We start from the raw sequence: 18,355 nt of genomic DNA, 5'->3' as shown, positions 1-18,355 counted from the left end.
GCCTTTTTTTTCTTTTTATCCTCCCTGTTGCTACTGACAACAATTTGAAATGTTCTGGTATTTTCAGAATTTTTCTTAAATTTTTGTTTTTCATGCCTGTTGAATCATGACAGTATACCATGTAAATATTTTAAAGCCTTTTTTCTGACACTTTATTTTATGTGTTTTTTTTAATTGATGCAGTATTTACTTATTCCAGGTAATGTGCAGATTCGACATACACCCAAAGTCTCTTCAAACTATTCTAGTCGAGACAAGTATTTACATTAATGACAGTAATAAGCATATGTGACATTAGCTGTAAAAAAGTTTAAAAAAAATGAGATTTAATAAAAATAATAGAAAACACATCTTTACACAATAAGATAGCACAAATATGAAAACAACTGCATAACACTGTCATAGAAAACTACCTCTTGAAGACCTTAAAACTTGACTTATTATTGACCTCAGCATACATCGGTGTGAGGGATTGTCAGTTACTGTCACAGATGTGTGCATTCTCTCTTATGAATTACACCTAACACTCTTGATACTTTGTAATCACTAAGAGGTTATCCACTTATTTCTATATTGTTATTAAAGTAAACACAAGGAGAGAGCACATCTTAGGAAAAGCCAATATTCTTCACTAGTATCTATTACATTTCTTCTCAAAACTGTTTACACAGATTAAAGGAGCAGTCTCGTTATAGAGCCAAGAGTGGAGACTTGAATTCAGCCAAACATGCAAAGAGGTACAGAAGGGGGAAAATTTTTTCAAAATAAATACAGATAGATTGTAGATATACAGATATATATTTATATTATGAACGGGGTCACCAAAGGATTGGCAACTCACCCAGGGTGATTAGTGTTACCTTTCCCAGACAGGAAGCCACATTGAATGGAAGCACATTGGAAGCACATTGAAGGATTACCTACCAGGACAGTATGTTCTACCAGCTTACTGAGTAGCAGCACATCTCTGGTGCTGCTCCAATTTGGACTTCCATACGTTAGCATGTGAAATATAGTTTGAATAAGAAGCTCTGACAAAAGCCTACAGAGCCACTGGGGGAGGCTCAATGGAAGTAACCTCCATATTGATGGGAGGATTCAGCTAACCTGGAATTGCTTCAATTGTATGTGTTTGACAAGCCGGAAGTACTTCTGGGTCAGGCTTTAAAGAAGCCTCTCCTCTTCAGCCATACGAGTTTGAACTCATGGAATATAGTAGTAGCAAGAGCTCAAGAGCTCATCTGGGGTAGTGGAGGAGGAAAAGGCCAAAGACTAAAAAGAAAATGGCTTAACTGAGGACTGACTGGCAAGAAATTAGAATAAAGGTAATTTTATATCTAAGACATATTCTGTTCAGTTGTATTCTGGTTCAGAGCTATGCAAGGACACATTGAGTCTCTCAAAGTACAGGCATGCAGTTCCATCCAAAAGGCTGGCCATACCTAGCCAAATTGTTCTGTTAAATATTTAAAGTAGATAACAATAAATACAACTTTAGTAAATAAGTTAAAGCTATTACATTTTTATGAAAATATCACCTGTAAGGTCTCAGAGCTTGAACATGTAATTAGTTGGGTCTGGTATAGCTCAATATGCGTTAAACTGGACAATAACTGTCTTAAGGAATATCTTATGACAATTCCAGACCATAAGTAATGTTTTGACTTTTCGAACATTTTGGAATACTCAGCAACCATGGGCTTATTTAAGCAGCTGACTAAGGATCTGGAAATTAAACTAAGGTCAGGTCAGGTTGGGGGACATGCATGGGAAAAGTGCATTGCTGCACCCACCACACAACGAGACAGCTTGGGATCCTGGTTGGCAACCCCCCAGGCAGACACACGGTCCAGTCCCACTCCTCAGAAATGACCGTCTATCTGCTGCAGCCAGATGTTATGTGGGTATCCCCTTGGCATGGTCTAGTCACGCGGGTCCATCTCCATATCTTGCAACCATATAGCAAAACAGGAAGCACCAAGACTCTAAAGACCTCTATCATTTTGCAAAGACATTGAGAGTGCCACACATCCCTTTCCAGCTACCTCATGACACCCCATGCTCTCCCGATTCATCTACTGACTTCATAGGAAGAGTCACCAGAGACATGAATGTCACTGCTGAGTTAAGTAAACTTCTCGACAAGGTTGACACTCTCTCTGCAGACAGACACACTGCTGATGGCTCTCTCCCCAAGAGGTTACTAAAGGCCTGGATCTTGGTTTTTATCCAAGACACTTGCAAGCCCAGACACTCAGACTCCTCATTCACTCTCCTAGAGCCCTGATCAGAGCCTCCATTGACTCTGCAAAGACCACAGCATCGTCGGCAAAGTCAAAATCAATTAATCTTTCTTCACCAACAGATGCCCTACAGTCACTGGACCCCACGACCCTGCCCAACACCCAGTCCATGCAAGCACTGAACAGAGTAGGACCAGGAACACACCCCTGACGAACCCCAGAATCAACTGCAAAAAAAACAGGTTCTGCCTCCACTCTGCACAGCACTCACAGTGCCAGTTATGATTAAAATTAAACTAACTGATGCCTATAAAGCAGGAAGTGTATAACAGATAACAGTTTCCATAGTCTGAAATGTCATGAAGAAATAGCTGGTAAGGGGAACAATGGAGGTCAAGACAAGATCTGAAAGACCAAGAAAACTAATAGAGCAGCTTGTGATCTGTACAGGAAAGCAAAACAGACTGTGAAGCATTACTTATGTGGACATGGCCTTCACAGAACAGCCATCAGAAGGAAACCTTATTTGTGATTTCATCACAAACAACAATATCTTTAAGCATGCAAAACAACCACATAAGAAAGAGGTGTTTTGGAACCAACATGTGGTGGAAAAAAAGGGATAGATAGATAGATAGATAGATAGATAGATAGATAGATAGATAGATAGATAGATAGATAGATAGATAGATAGATAGATAGATAGATAGATAGATAGATAGATAGATAGATAGATAGATAGATAGATAGATAGATAGATAGATAGATAGATAGATAGATAGATAGATAGATAGATAGATAGATAGATAGATAGATAGATAGATAGATAGATAGATAGATAGATAGATAGAAAAAGCAGTTTACACATAGTAACAAAAAAATACAAAATTTACTTAAACTCTAAACTGCAGACTAAACTTGCCTATAAGCTTGTAGTCAAACCATTAGTCAAGCTCACTGTGCTGCTCCTGAGTGCAAAGTAAGTATCTTCATAGTGCACTCCAAAGGACTTGTCCCATCAAAATTAGGATCACAGTTCATCTCCTTGGGTCATTGCTTCCACATTAATTGGAGTACCACACACTAAGAATGGTGAAGTGGGCACAGGAACATGTACTAATAGATGGATGTGTTTATATGGGATTTTTTTTTTAGGATGTTCAGTTTCCTGGTAGCCATCAAGTGTGTGATGAAGAAAACCACCAGTGACCAAAGAGGACTCACATGATCAATGTTCTCAATGTTAAAAAACCTTGTACTGCGCTGCATATTTATTATACATTATGTACAAAGCTTTCTTATATTGTTTCAAAAAGTGCTTTATTCAGCGGTCTTCAAATCACAGTGTCATGTTATTTATTTAATACAGCTGTTCACATTTTTTACATGCATGACTCACTCAGACACATCCTGTGGATCAACACTACAAACGTGTACAGGCCACTGCCCTTTCCATTAGATAACAGTGCTTGTACTTTAAGTGTTGTTGGGCTCTTTATGTTTTGGTCTCTTGACTTCAGCAGTGTGTCCATCAGAACTAAATTTGTCCACAAGAATTTCTGATATTTAAAATATTGAGACATGATCCAATTGACACAGTTTGAAATGCCCCCAAGACAGAAGCGTGAATGCATTTCTTCAGAATAAATGGTGACAGGAATCTGGCACACACTGCTGAGTCACGTGATTGCAAAAGAAATCCTGACAACTAAGGAAATGTGAAAAGAGTGAACTTTCAGAATGTTAGGTATACACGTGTATGGAATGGTCTTCACTTGTTTTTAAAGTTTTTTATGCCTATTATTATGCAAATTTCCAATTCTTTAAGAATTATCAATGTTAAAAACTGCTTTTGGTTATGTATGAAGACAAATTGTGAGAATGCAATAAATAAAGAAAAGCTGTGCAGTTATTGAGAAACTAATGCCTGTTGTGAGGTCCTTCAAAGAAGAGTAACCTGCAGATATGAACTCCACCCAGAAGCTGAACATCTCATGGCAGAACGTGCTGTCATGCTGGCCTTCTTACTACAGTTTTTTCTTGATGCTGCCTGGATAATCAGTGGTGCCACATAACCCATAATTGGACTTAGACGTTTTGATGGATGAATGGACACCTATTAGCTCAGAGAAAGTTTGTCATGAAGAATATATGTATGTTTTGTATAAATATATCTCTCTATTATAAAAAAAAAATCCTAGGAGAGAATGACTAGGGAGACGAGACGTGATCTTCACGTGAAGATCACGGAAGACACTTAAAAGACACGCAAGATGAAAGAGATTGGCCACGGAGCGTCTCACGGGGACCTTAAACATGAGACTTTGTGCCAAGAGCTTTACTGAAGACCGTCTCGCGGGGATGTAGAACATGAGATTCTTGCAAGACACGCCCTACTTACAAGCAATATCAAATAAGACCACGGGCAGCAAAACACTCAGTTGTGTCAAGGCTTTAAGCACACACAGATCCAGGGCTCTCAGCGCATATAAAGCATATAAGGACAATACATTATAGATAAAACATCGACGACTAAGCAAAGAAGAAAGAGCAGCGTGGAGAAAAGAGACTCAAAAGCGTTGGAGAGAAAAAATGCAAAAAAGAAAAAGAATAATCGAGGTGCAAATTCAGAAAATATGGAAAGTAATAATCAGCCCAGAACAAGTGGAATTGAAAAAAAGCACATCCAATCGAGCTCAGAATTAAAAGACAAAGAGTAGAAGACAAAGTAGAACTTCATAAAGACATTCACAAACATTGGCACTTTACACATGCAGAGCAGGTTAGAGATTATGAAAGCAGTGGAATTCGAAAGGGTCAAAAATAAAAAAGGCGTGATACATATGCATAGAAAGGTAAAGAATATGAAAGCAGGAAAATTAGAAAGTATTGAAGTGTCCCAGGCACTATCTTTTTTTTTGAGTGACTATTAGGTTCAATTGAGGGAGGGCGGAGTACAGTATAGCACGGAAGACTGACAGCGGGGTATTGATTGATGCAGTAAGGGGGAGGGGTCCCGGGACAGAAGGAGGGGTTGGAGAGGGTGCTAGAAAGTTGTGTTTGGGGTTACGAAGTCGGCGTTTTACTTCTTCTCTTTTCGAGCTGGAGGTGGAGGTCGCTACAGTATCAAAAAAAGATAGTAAAGATGGCATTAGCACAAACAAAAAGGAAATTATTACTCGAAAAAAGGGAAAATAATCATCACAGACCAGTTGTAATTGAAAAAATAGCAGGACAAAGCGAAGTCATAAATAAAAGACAAAGAGTATAAAACAAAGTAAAACATCATAAAGAGGTTAAAAAACAAGGGGGCCAAACACGTGCAGAGCAGGTTAGAGATAATGAAAACTGGAATTCTAAATACATGCTAAGACAAGATACAGAATATTATAGCAGAAAAAAACGAACGTGTCAAAACAAAGAAAATAAACATTGCATTAGTGCAAACAAAGAGAAATTATTACTCTGAGAAATAAAGAAAAGGTGACTAGAGATCGAATATATGGACATTGGTTTAAATGTCTGAAGTATGTAAATATTGTGAGGCTTTGAAGTTTAAGTCAGAGAATTTCAAAAATGGGCTTTACCTCACATGGTTAGTTTGCAAAAAAAATTATTAACTGCTGATGATGTTGATCGTTTTGTCTGTGCTGAAATTCCAAACAGAGAAACCTATCCTGAATTATGGTACAAAGTCATTAAACACATGTCTCACGGACCTCATTTAAAAGATTCAGCATATTGGGACTCTAAAGATTCCAAATATTGTTTTTAAAGAAGTTCTGAAATAAAAGTGAAACTAATGAAATAGCAACAATTCAAAAAAAAAAATCTTAAAAGTGTGTATTTGGAAAACCAAACACAGGGGTTGGCGAGCAAAGCGAGCAGGGGGCAAAGCCCCCTAGTTATAAAAGACTTGCTTTTTAATGAGGCACTTTAAATACAGCCAGTGATAGTAGTAATACGTCAATGTAAAGTTACATTTTTTGTTTAGAATTTTATTTTGCTATGAAATATATTTTATTAAAACATTTCTCTAGGGGTCCACTGTTTTTATTATGTATTAACTATTTCCAGAGGCGAGATTGCGTTGGTTTGGACATATGCAGAGGAGAGATGCTGAGTATATTGGGAGAAGGATGCTAAGGATAGAGCTTCCAGGTAAGAGGAAAAGAGGAAGGCCTAAGAGAAGGTTTATAGATGTGGTGAGAGAGAACATGCAGGTGATGGCTATAACAGAGAAAGATGTAGAGGACAGGAAGATATGGAAGAAGATGATCCACTGTGGCAACCCCTAATGGGAGCAGCTGAAACAAGAAGAAGAATTAACCATTACAATGTCTTCAGGTCAAATTTGATTTGGCTTTGTGTTTGAAATCAGTAAAATCACCCTAAATTTTATTTGTTTAGGATGACACTTTGTGACTTTTCCCACATTTTACATCAAATAACAGTTTAAAAAAATAAATATCCCATAATTTAGATAGCTTCTAAAAAATATCTTGTCATGTCTTTTAGATCGGTTTTGACCCACCAGTAACTTTAATATATTTTCCACTGCATTTAGATAAATAAAGTTTACTCACAATGTAAAAAAACATCTTAAATGTTATTTTTTCAGTTCAGAAATATTAGTACTAGGGTTTTGTACTGTGTAAGCCATTATGAATGTAGTGAGAAGTCAAGCAAAATGACACCTTTCATTGGCTAACTAAAAAGATTACAATATGCAAACTTTTGAGGCAACTCAGGCCCCTTCTTCAGGCAAGATGTAATCAAAGGGGCCTGAGTTGTCTTGAAATCTCAGAAATGCAAAAGCTTTTAGTAAAGCACCCTTTTATTAAATCAAAAAAGTTTCTAAATGTCATGTTTTGTAAAGTGTATATTGTGCAAAGATATATAAATTGTATATATACATATTTTGAAAACAGACATGTCCTCCTGTTTGACTCACCATGTACCTTAGTGGATTTTATCCTCCATATAATTTAGCTTGTTTGTTCTCAAACCATAAAGATATCATAAATGTAATTTTTTCTAAAACAGAATAATCAATGCTGCGAGTTAAGATGATTGACCAGTATAAAAGCTTGAAGCTACAAATTTGATCTCCAGGGCACCTAAAATGGGCACCAGAATTGGGTCAAAAAAGACCCATATGGCACAGCACTCAGAGACATTGTGAGTTAAAGCTATATGAAACTCTTCAGAATGAGCTCTCTGCTGCCACTTTTCCATTAGCATACAGGAACCAGATGGAAACTGGCTAAGCTTGATACCTTTTTTAATTTCAGCTTTTGTTTTCCTGCACAATTTCCAGGAGAAATCTGAGAGGGGTGTAAGCCGTATATCAATAATGAGCCCCTTTGCATTAAGGGTGCAAGGCAAAGACCAAAAAAAATAAATTATATCCATCCTTTTGTTGAATTCGAGAACCTGAAAGCATATTTTGACAGCATGTTGCCAGAGGAAGGAGGAATTACTAGACTAAGCCAAAAACGGTATGTATATTTAAAAGTGCTAAATTATATTGTTCATATGATTATACATTAAATTTGGATTGATAGATGGATCAATGGATGGATGGATTATGTAACACTTTCAATGATGAGGCTGTCCATTACAATGCACGTTATCAACAGTGCAAAGCAGCTACAAATGGCACCTTTCATTGAGATATTAGCAAAGAGCTGGAAAAATCATGTGACTTTCTTCTGGTCACACCAGAATTACGACGTAGTGCTACTTCAGGTGAGTGCATATTTAACATTTCAGTCAATAACAGGGCTACATTGTCTAATTTTTTTCAACACTTGGCAAGCATCTCGGACTCCAGCTATGAAAAGTCGAGATGTGATTCAGCCTTGGGGTTAATGTTTCCACTAAAAAAAAATGCAGTTCCTGAAAGGAAGCACTGCAGTCACATCAAGGACTCTACATGGAGGAATTTTCTGTCCTGTAGGCAGAGTGAAGGGGCAGCTGAGACTTTTCCGTTATTAGCAACAGAGACGGCAGACGGTTTAAGAAAACACAAAGCACTCCATGGACCACTTGAGATCAAAGCTAGCGATGCCGCCGCCGGATTTCGAAGGAAAGGGCGTTGTTCCAATCGAAGATCACGGAAACCGAAGGCACTCTGTTTCAAACTTACAAATGCTACGGGGATTTTTTAAAACCTTTTCTTTTCTTTGGAGTGCCTACAAGTTGATCTTTTATAAAGATTTTTTTTCAGGGATTAATATGACCATTGTGCTTCGCAGCGCCTCGTAATCTTACATAGTAAGGTGGCTTTGTCAGGTAATCGCAATTTGAGAATCACAAGAGCGCTGCGCCTGCCCCGTTTACTCGGCCCTCTGTCAGCCCCTTTGAAGTTTCGCTTCCGAGAGTTTTGGTTTAACTTGGTTAAAGGTCAGCTGGTGGGGTGACTGGGGACTTTCCAGGCCTCTTAAAGCACAATGTGTTCCTATTTCTAGAGAACACTTGTCACTTTCCCGATCCCCTACATGCAGTTGACCTTCTAATGCATTAAATACCAGTAATATAAATACATTTTATTAAAAAATAATTTTGGGTGGTACAGCTACACCGGGTATGTAGAAAAAGTATGTTCTCCCCGTGTGGATACCGGCTTCCTTCTGGATGTTCAACTGTTCCTCCTCCATCCCAAATCTAGTTTTGCCCGACATGGTTTGTGCGCAGGTGTGTCTCTGATGGAACAGAACAGACGTTCATCATACTGGGATTGACATCGACTTCCTACAACTTTAAACGACATATGCGGATTAAATGATAATGCAACAAGTTTGAGAACGTGGTAGCCTAACACAATTAATCAATGATGAAACAAAGTCCTTCAGTTCATTTTCTTATAACCGAGGCGTAATCAGCATCGGGGACTTTTGTAATTAGTCACTTATTTTATCTTCATCTTACTTTAAAAAGTGAACACATTTTTAGACTTAAAACACGATATGTTCATTTTCACTATGCACAGTTGCATTAAGTGGATTTAATTTAAGATAAGCCAGTTTTATTTAGAAGATTATCTTATTTTGACCCCGTGACCCTGTAGTTAGGATATAGCGGGTTGGATAATGGATGTATGGATCTTATTTTGCATATAGTATGATATTTGCATAAATATCAGGCTGTTTTGTTGAATTGTGCGCCAGAGAATCCCCACACAGTTAAACAGCTGGAAAGAAAATGAAGACTTTTAGTGAATTTATATTTGTTTCGAATGCTGTGGATTTTGGGTGATTGCATAAGATGATTTATCTTTTTTTATATGATAGCAAACTTGTTACTCATCCTACATCATAACAGCAGTTTTTTCATTGCTTCCAATACAACATGGTAAAATTATAAGCAAAAGATGTATGCAATTAACAGAAATGCATGAATTTTAAATATTACTTATTGGTTTAAGTAGTGTAAAGGCCAGTTTAACAATCAATAATAATTAATATGCCTTATTAGCTTTAAAATAACCTCAATGCATGGCGTTTGAGACACCGCTAATCTGTTTTTTTTTTTGGAATTGTTAGCTATCTACGTGTAGATTAATTAATCAATTTAGAATAAAATAAGTATATATAATAAACACAACGTAACGTATTAATTTCATTAAGATTTACAATCGACATATAAAATTAATATCAAGTGATTTTTTTCAGCTGCAAATTAATGAAACTGCAAACTCAGCGTACAATAGAGGAGCTCTTAGTACTAAAACCCTACTTGCAAATAAAACATAATTATAAATGAGTGGATTTACATGGAAAAAATTCTGCAATCCATTACCATAAAAAAAAAAAAACTTCATAGGCCACTTTTTTCAGTACAATTCACCTCATTTTTTGGCTGAATGAATGAATGCACAGGCAAGGAATGCATCCATGCCTTTTCTGAACACGCCCCTTAAATATAATGTCGCGATATTCAAACCAAGGCGGGAAACAAAACATTTTCACACAGAGCTTGGACTTTGTGGCTTCAGATTCCGCTACTGACTCTGACACTGTGTGACCACGAGCAGGAAAATATTAAATAAATTTTGCATGCCGCCTTGGATAAAGGCCTCAGACAAACAGTAAGTAATAATAAAGGCTGGGGTCTATACAGTATACAGTAAATTGAAAACAAGCGCCCAAAGAGAAACAACGGAGGACGCTGATTAGCAAGGGGTCACCTGAGCCTATCACGTGCAGCACTGGGTGCAAAGTTCACGTCAAAATTCAAATTGTTCGCATCATTCGTAAGATGAATCTTGTTTGAAAATAGGCAGTTTAAAATAAAGAAGCCCGCGATTGCTGTGTAGTGTGAATTAATTCCCTGGATATTTTTATGATGCAATTTTAGTTATGTGTTTGTCCTTCTACGAAAGGAACGTTCTGATTAATGTACTTTGTACTGGAAGATTTTCACGCCGTCCTTTATGAGGCTTTCGAAAGCAATGAACACATACTGAAAAATACGTATTGATTAAAAGAGGGCGTTAAAGTGTGCATTTAGACATTCAATTTAAATTCAAAACTCCGTGGGTTTTAACCTTCTGTTTAAAATTTTCTATTGCATTGCATCGTCAAATGTTTTCTGCATGAACTTACCGTCACTCACATGTCAGCCAACCATTCTCAAATACGGTTTTTCCAGTTCAGATTCCCAGGCTGGAAGGTACCCAACCTGGCAGCACTGGGAAGACGATCAAAATCTTTATTCACCCTCACTTGGGGCACTTTAGAGTTCCCAGTTATCCTAATCTCTACGTCTTTGGAGATGTGGGAGAAAAAAATAGTACAAGGAGAAAAACACATGTAAACACATGTAGAATGTGAATCGTCCACATGTGCAACAATCGGGCACGGGGTTCAAAGTTCAGCATGCCGGATCTGAAAGGTTGGAGCGCTACACACTGCGCTACCCTGTCACCTAATACAGCCATAGCATTAAGTGATCTGTTAAATATATTGATAAAGAAACGACCAATTTCCTCAATCTGTATAGGATACTATTTCGCGGAGACACACAACCCTCATTCGGGTATTAACGAAAAAAAAGATTGGGACCAGCTAAGATCAGAAGCCAGACCATCACTGAGCCCAGTACCTCAACGGCAAATGTATAAATTTAGTCAAGTACACCAAATGGAGTCACGTAGAATTCGTACAAGGAAAACCTGTCAAGAAACGAACCGTTATGCCACCAGCTCTCTCTAAAAATATCAGTTCCTTAACGGCACTTTACTGGGTTGTGTGGTTTCTCGCCATTGCTTAACAAAAACCAATCTTGTACCGTGAAATTGGTACTTTGGATTTTGAAAAGGTTCCGAATAAGTGGACAAAACAGAAATCTTCACTGTTTAGTAGGGTAAGATGCTGGCAAACCAACAGAACCAGAACTTAACGTGTTACTGTTTGCAGCAAGAGTCCTTTTAAAATCATGAAGCAATTAGCATTTTAAAAATATGTTATTATCTGTTCATAACTGTTTAGGGAGCCTGTAACGGACATAAAGGAACCAAAAAACGTGTCCTTGGTGGCATCGTTCTAAAGACCACCCCGGCACCTTTCTTTTTAAGTTTGTGGCAGCTGATTATTGAACCATTTACTTTAAAAGTTTAGGTTGAAAAAAAAAAACTGTATAAAACTAAAAACTAAAATCCACAAATACTTAAATGCATCTGTCTAGGTGTTTTATTCCACGACCCAGTATAATATATTGTACTGCCGATCTGTATGTTACTATTCTCATCTTTATGACTGCTTGTTATAGATGCGCCGATTCCTATAGCAACCTTGCTGCACGACTGTAAAGTTTAATTCATTCATTCTATATTTTGATCATTGTCTACCTTATTCATTTGTCCATTTTCTGAACCTGCTCATTTCACGTCAAGGTCGCAGTGACACAAGAGCCCATCCTCGCATAACAGTGAGCACAAATCAGGAACCAAAAGCAAACCATCTCAGTGATCACACAATAAAGGATCACACACAGATACACGGCCACTCACTGCTGCGCATGTCTTTATGGTAAAACATTAATAGAATGTAAAAACTCTATTGGAACTGTGAGGCGACAGCGCTATCCACTACGCCACAATGTCTCCCGGATGTGCAGACAATAACAGTAAAAACAATTTAAGAAAAAGATCCTTCTTGTGAAAATATGGGATTTCGAATTACGATCTAGTAAAGCTCACATCAATTTCAATTATTATAAAATTTCCTCTTTAACCTAGCACTGAGGTCGCGGGGCGTCAGATCCCGCCTAGGCAACAACACCGATGCCAGTCTTGGCTGGAACACTGGGCACATTTACACACTCGAGGCTCTTTAAATTGTCACGGGTTGGGCAGCGCCGCTGTCTTCACAATACTTTAGATTTCTATAGGCAAAATCCTTGTTTTTTATAATGATGGAAAAAAAACATCAGCCGGTCATGTGAGTCATTTTGCCATGCAAAACAGAAACAATAGAATTCGATGAGTATCTGATCGTTATCTCTCATTTGTAATGTGGGTTTTTTAATCTTTCGGAGTTGGCAGGAGGCCTTGCGCATGGTAATATTTTTATTGCCCTATCGTTTAAGTATTTTAATGTACATAACACCCTTTCTTGACCATTAAACGTGTTTCGTGTACTGCTGTTGACATGTGTTAAACTAAAACTTGTAATTTAACCTCATGGCTCAGAACGGCAAGTGAACTCGTTCACCTTTTTGTGTTCTCTTAACAGGTTACTATGGAAACCGACCCACGCCCTCCTTTCTCGGGTCATTGACAAGGCTAAAGAGTGAACTGATTCGACCTGTCACGATAAACTGCAACTATATGAAATACCGGACCCGATTCTTAATACATTAGAATTTAAGGGCTGCATTACCAAGCGTCGGGAAGTTGCATTTGTCGAAACGGGAAGCGATTAAGCATACGGTTAGTAGATGTTGCTTACGAGTGCGAAAAGGGGACTCCAGGCGATTATAAAATTATAAAGGAAAGTGACGAGGGCAATGGGGCCGGTGGCATGTACAGTTGCCATTTAGCCCTCTGCAACTTTACCTTCCACTGTCTAAATCCTCGCCAAGCCTTCTTTGGCAGAATCGACCTTACCCACCACACATAAGGAGAACTCGCTATGGAAGTTTCAACTCGGCGCTGCCCACCCCGAACGCGCAGTGACCTTACTTGGCTAGAGAAGAAAATCGAGTGCCAGTGCCGTCGTCTCGCTACGTTGTCAGTAAGCCCTCGGCTCCGCTCACTCACCGTCGCCTCCACTTCTCAGCGCCGCTCGCCCAGTGTTGCATTCATGAGGCTCGCGTCAGGCAAGTCCACCGGTCAGCTGCTAGGGGAAGTCTGTCAAAGTGGAGCGGCTCCCTTTGCAGGCACTCTGGGCTTCCCCATGCTTCTTATCGCTTGTGCTTGAGACCAGCTATTAACTCCATAAATGATATAATGGATGTACAGACGTGACCCTGACTCCAACCGTCATTAAAAATAATTATAATAAACAAGAAAAGAAACAGTGTATTATTTCTCCAAAAGGAAGTTTTTAACAGCTGATGTTGAACTGAACCACGTAGTTAGACCAAAGGGTATATATAAAGAGACTCTGATATCTTTCGGTTTCATATTTCTATTTTTAGCTTAGCATTTCAAGCTAATTCTGTATTTACTTTTATCTAAAGCACTGACCGTAAACATTAGAGGGATTATCAGGTATATCCGTAATTCACGGAAAATATATTAAAGAGACGGTAAACCACCGCCCCCGCATTTTGATACAGTAACGAATGGTTCATTCCAAGTTGGCTCAGAACAAGAAAAGAAAGATGCAAAAAACGTTACCGATCCTGTTGTCTGGAAGAAGACATTGGTGTTGGAGAAGAGAAAGTGAAATTGAAGCCCGTCCTTTAATTTTCTTTTCACTGAAAATCATCCGCAGGATCCCTTTCACAAAGCTTTTTGGCTGAGTGATGTAACGGAGAAACTATTTGGGCAGTAAACAGGGTCAGTGCGGCGTGAAGGACAGAGCACCGGACGACGGGAACACGTCTCCACCGATGGCGGAGTGAGGATCGGTGTCTTCATTAAAATACCGAACCCCGATTCGGTTCCAGAGTAAATGGATTTGAAGCTGTGTATTAAACAGCTCAAAATAAGTTACACAGGTTATGTACGCAAGTTAAACGAATTACTCGCACTTTGAGAAAGCGCCAGGAGTGGATTTAAGCCGGTTATCCTGACCTTTACAGTCCGCTGAGTTATTTTGTTTCTACAACACCTTCCCTGTGTGCCAGAGGTCCCAAAGTTTCGTTAGTTCAGTGTTAGATGTATCCAAGCTGCAATGTTTCGTTTTGAAGAAGTCCATTTCAAGAGGTGTTTCTTTTTTTTACACCTGTACAGTTCCCGGTTAACGGTGGCACCTTGACAGCTTTGTGCATTGGGGTGCATCGCTCATAGCAGAGGGGAAAGGCCGAAACAGGGCTGTGAAGGAGGTCATGTCTTACATTACACCACCTATTTACAACGTGCTTCCTGAATAATGGACTACCTATCTGACAGATCGCAGTTTGTGAGACTCAATGACTGTGTTTCTGATTTGAGCAACACTGGAGCACTGTAAAGGACAGTCCTGTTTCCTATTCTCTTCATTCTGTACACCTCCACCTATAAATAGAACACCAGGTCATGTCATTTGCTGAAATTTTAAGGTGATTCTGCCCTTATTATGTATTGATAAGGGGAATGAGACACACATGAGTCACATGGAAATCTTTGTTTATTGGTGCAGATATGTCTGCTGCATAATATCAGCAAAACAAAGACATGGTTATTAATTTTCACCACACCAAGTCTGGTCACCAGTCAGGGAGTGAATGTAGAGGTGGTGTGCTCCTAGAAGCTGGGCAGATCTACTTTGAAACTAATGAAGCACCAGGTGCAACTTTAGTCCATATTGCTTAAAAATGATAGGGGTCTACTGTATGAGAAGGGTTTTTAAAAATAATAATATAGTGTAATTCAATATAAAATAATAGTTAAAATAAAAATTAAAGGGTTAATAAAGTATCAAAAAATTAAAATTTGCAGTGATCTGTCATGGAACGTACCCATTGAAGAAGATAACAGTGGTTACCCAAACTTCATTGCTGGTTGTGAAGGGACCCCCATAACATTTAAATATTCAGAGCTCAGAAAATGTATGCCCACCACTGCCTAGAAGTGCTCAAGGTCTAAATTCATGACAGGCTGAATTGGTCTTAGAACACAGAGATAGATAGATAGATAGATAGATAGATAGATAGATAGATAGATAGATAGATAGATAGATAGATAGATAGATAGATAGATAGATAGATAGATAGATAGATAGATAGATAGATAGATAGATAGATAGATAGATAGATAGATAGATAGATAGATAGATAGATAGATACTTTATTAATCCCAATGGGAAATTCACAAATGTAAATTTCACAGGTCGTAAAAGTTTAATCACAACAGGATCTTACAAAACTATGTAAGAATGGGCAAAACTCGGGTAAAGTTTATTTTTGAAAATTCACCAAAAATAAAGTAAGCAATCTGAGTATTTCTAAATGTTTAGTTACCATTCACAGCAGCCCTCATTTTGGCTTTTGGACCATTATCTAGCTTTGAGCCATTATATTAGCCTTTTGAGGAAGATATGGCAGCACTCATTCCACTTTACATGACCATGTCCGTTGTTTGCTATACTAATCTTAACTAAGTGTAATTCATATATGAAAACACAGAGATCCTGAGATAAGTTCCATTTACCTGTGACACCTGTTGGGGATAAAGTTGGTAAAGAAAATAAGGGAAGAGGTGGATTAGCATGATTGTGTGTTTATAGTTTGTTTAAAAAATAGTCTAAATTACTAAGGTTGAGAAAAAAAGAATATTAATGTGGATGAGAATTAATGTATATACAGTACATGTAAGGGCCCAAGAAGCACATAAGAAAGTCACAATCCAGCTCCTCCTGGTTTTTCTTTTTACACTTTTATGTTTTGAGTTAGAGAAATGGATGGATGGATGGGTTTTCTTTAGCAGGCTGACACAGTTTATGTGGTTTAAGTCATTCACAAAATTATGACAAAAATCTCAGAGAATCCACAATTCTAAAAAAAAATCTGTAAAAACCAAAGAAGAAGGTGAGCTGCCAGCATTGGAGGAAAGATTAGCAATTCAATTCATAAAAATGTTAAACTATTGTACTTTCATTATACAATAAAGCAATAGCCTTGATTTTTTTTTATAATCTTCCTTACTAAATGTATCGTGCACCCCATTAGGATGTCGGTGGTCACAAAACTAAACCATCATAAAACATCAAAGCAAAACTTAATTAAACACATTTGTCCAAGCACCTTCCCAGACGCCCTGATCACATTATACTGTACATTAAAAATGTAAACTTAAGGTATGCCAAGCAGCCCCTTAATTGGCCGCCCACAAGATTCCAGTAGTTGCCGGCAGCTCCCAACTGAGACACCCTGTTAATTAGTGCCTGTAAAACTGTCTAACAAATGCTGAAGGGGAAACTCCAATGCTGATAAGCATGGGGGCTACTGGTTTTCATCCCTGCCAGTCTGAGGATTGGTTGTTAAATTATGTTTGTAAATTAACTCATTGATTAGTTGCATACTCTTTTTAATGTCTGTTTGCTTTGTTCTTTCAACATTTATTAGCACAGAGTCATCTTAATGTGAAGCTCAGTGCTCTGACCAGGGGCATTTTGTACCAAACCATCCATCCATGCACAGAACCTAATTATAAGGCTGCAGTGGGCTGGAGCCTACCTTGACAGCATTGGCCACAGAGCAGGAATAAACCCTGGATGGTGTGACAGTCTGTCATGGAGGGCACCTACATCGAGGAAATTTAAAATAATGAATTAGCCTTGCACATATGACTTTGGGAAGAGGAAAACTTTGCGCATAGACAAAGGTTCAAATTGCTGCGTACCACAACTAACCAGACCCAGGGGTTTATATACCTTAAAGATACGTTTCGGATGTGACTGAAATAAGAGACAAAGGGGTGCCTACGTGAGACACATGAGGTGAATTGTATTCAAATGTCTATTATGGGACATACATGCTTTGTGTGAGTTTCATAGACATTTATAACATCACTGTGCGTGTGGGACATGACTGACAGGTGTGTTAATAAATGACAAGACAAATGGGGAGCACAGTTCAACAAATAACAGTAATAGTTACAGCATGTGGGGCAGAACAGGTACATTCAACAGATACAGCGAAAAAGCCTGAGATGGATGGGGCACTAATTAAGGATGCCAAAATCAAGAATCACAAAGTAGCCCTTTGATGGACACCACAAGGCCAGATACCTAAAGGCAGACCAAAATCAAACTGGTGAAGTACAGCAGAGAGAGACCTGAAAAAGCTAGGAATGTCCTGAGGTGAAGTACAAAGGCGAAAGCTGGTGCAGAGTGGAGTGCTCTTGTATGTTGTATGTTGTATTTTATGCTCTGATCGGAGCGAAGACCGTAAATAAAGTAAGTAAGATTTCTGCTGCAACCCACAGATGTGTGTGAGTGCTGGAAATGGATTGTCACCTTTCCAAAATCTGCTCCTGCCTTGCACTTGATGGGTTTCAAAAAAACTTCCGTCCATCCATTTTATTCACTTACCTTGTGCAAAACAGGGTCACTGTGACCAATGAGAGCCTCTTTTCTAGTAAATTTATTTTATTTCACAGGTCCTAAAGATTTAATCACAAAAGACTGAAATTATAACCATAAAACAAGCAGGGTCAATCAATTGAAGAATTTCTCCTGTTTTGGGCAAATGAGAAATAACAATCAATGAGGCAAAGAGTTGTTATCAATGGTTGTGAACAAAATAATTACTTTTAATATTTTTAGATTACTAGGGGTCTTCACCCCCTGCTCACTTCACCCCCTGCTCACTTCGCTCGTTAACCCCCCGGCCTGTGCTACGCGCCAGCCACTTTGTATCTCTGCCACTTACGTATGTGGATTTCATTTTCACCAAACAACAAATCTTTTAATTCTTGTCGATACACCTCTTTATTGGGAAGAAACACTACTTTTCCC

General features: G+C 38.4%; 1 protein-coding gene across 5 annotated transcripts in view; it reads right to left on the bottom strand.

Annotated features, from left to right (window-relative positions):
- Window positions 1-14,494, bottom strand: part of LOC114647134 (CREB3 regulatory factor-like) — a 75,062-nt gene extending 60,568 nt beyond the window's left edge. For 2 of the 5 annotated variants that reach the window (XM_028795676.2, XM_028795677.2), the window contains exon 1: window positions 13,432-13,805. The gene's annotated coding sequence lies outside the window, so the exon portion shown is untranslated. Of the gene's footprint in view, window positions 1-13,431; window positions 13,806-14,091 lie in introns of those variants that run through there. The other 3 variants (XM_028795675.2, XM_028795674.2, XM_028795673.2) reach the window with 3 other exon arrangements.
- Window positions 14,495-18,355: the final 3,861 nt, after the last annotated feature.

Source organism: Erpetoichthys calabaricus, chromosome 2 (assembly GCF_900747795.2).
Source record: "Erpetoichthys calabaricus chromosome 2, fErpCal1.3, whole genome shotgun sequence".
NCBI classification, from domain to species: domain Eukaryota; kingdom Metazoa; phylum Chordata; class Cladistia; order Polypteriformes; family Polypteridae; genus Erpetoichthys; species Erpetoichthys calabaricus.
This window is presented reverse-complemented; position numbering and strand designations above follow the sequence as displayed.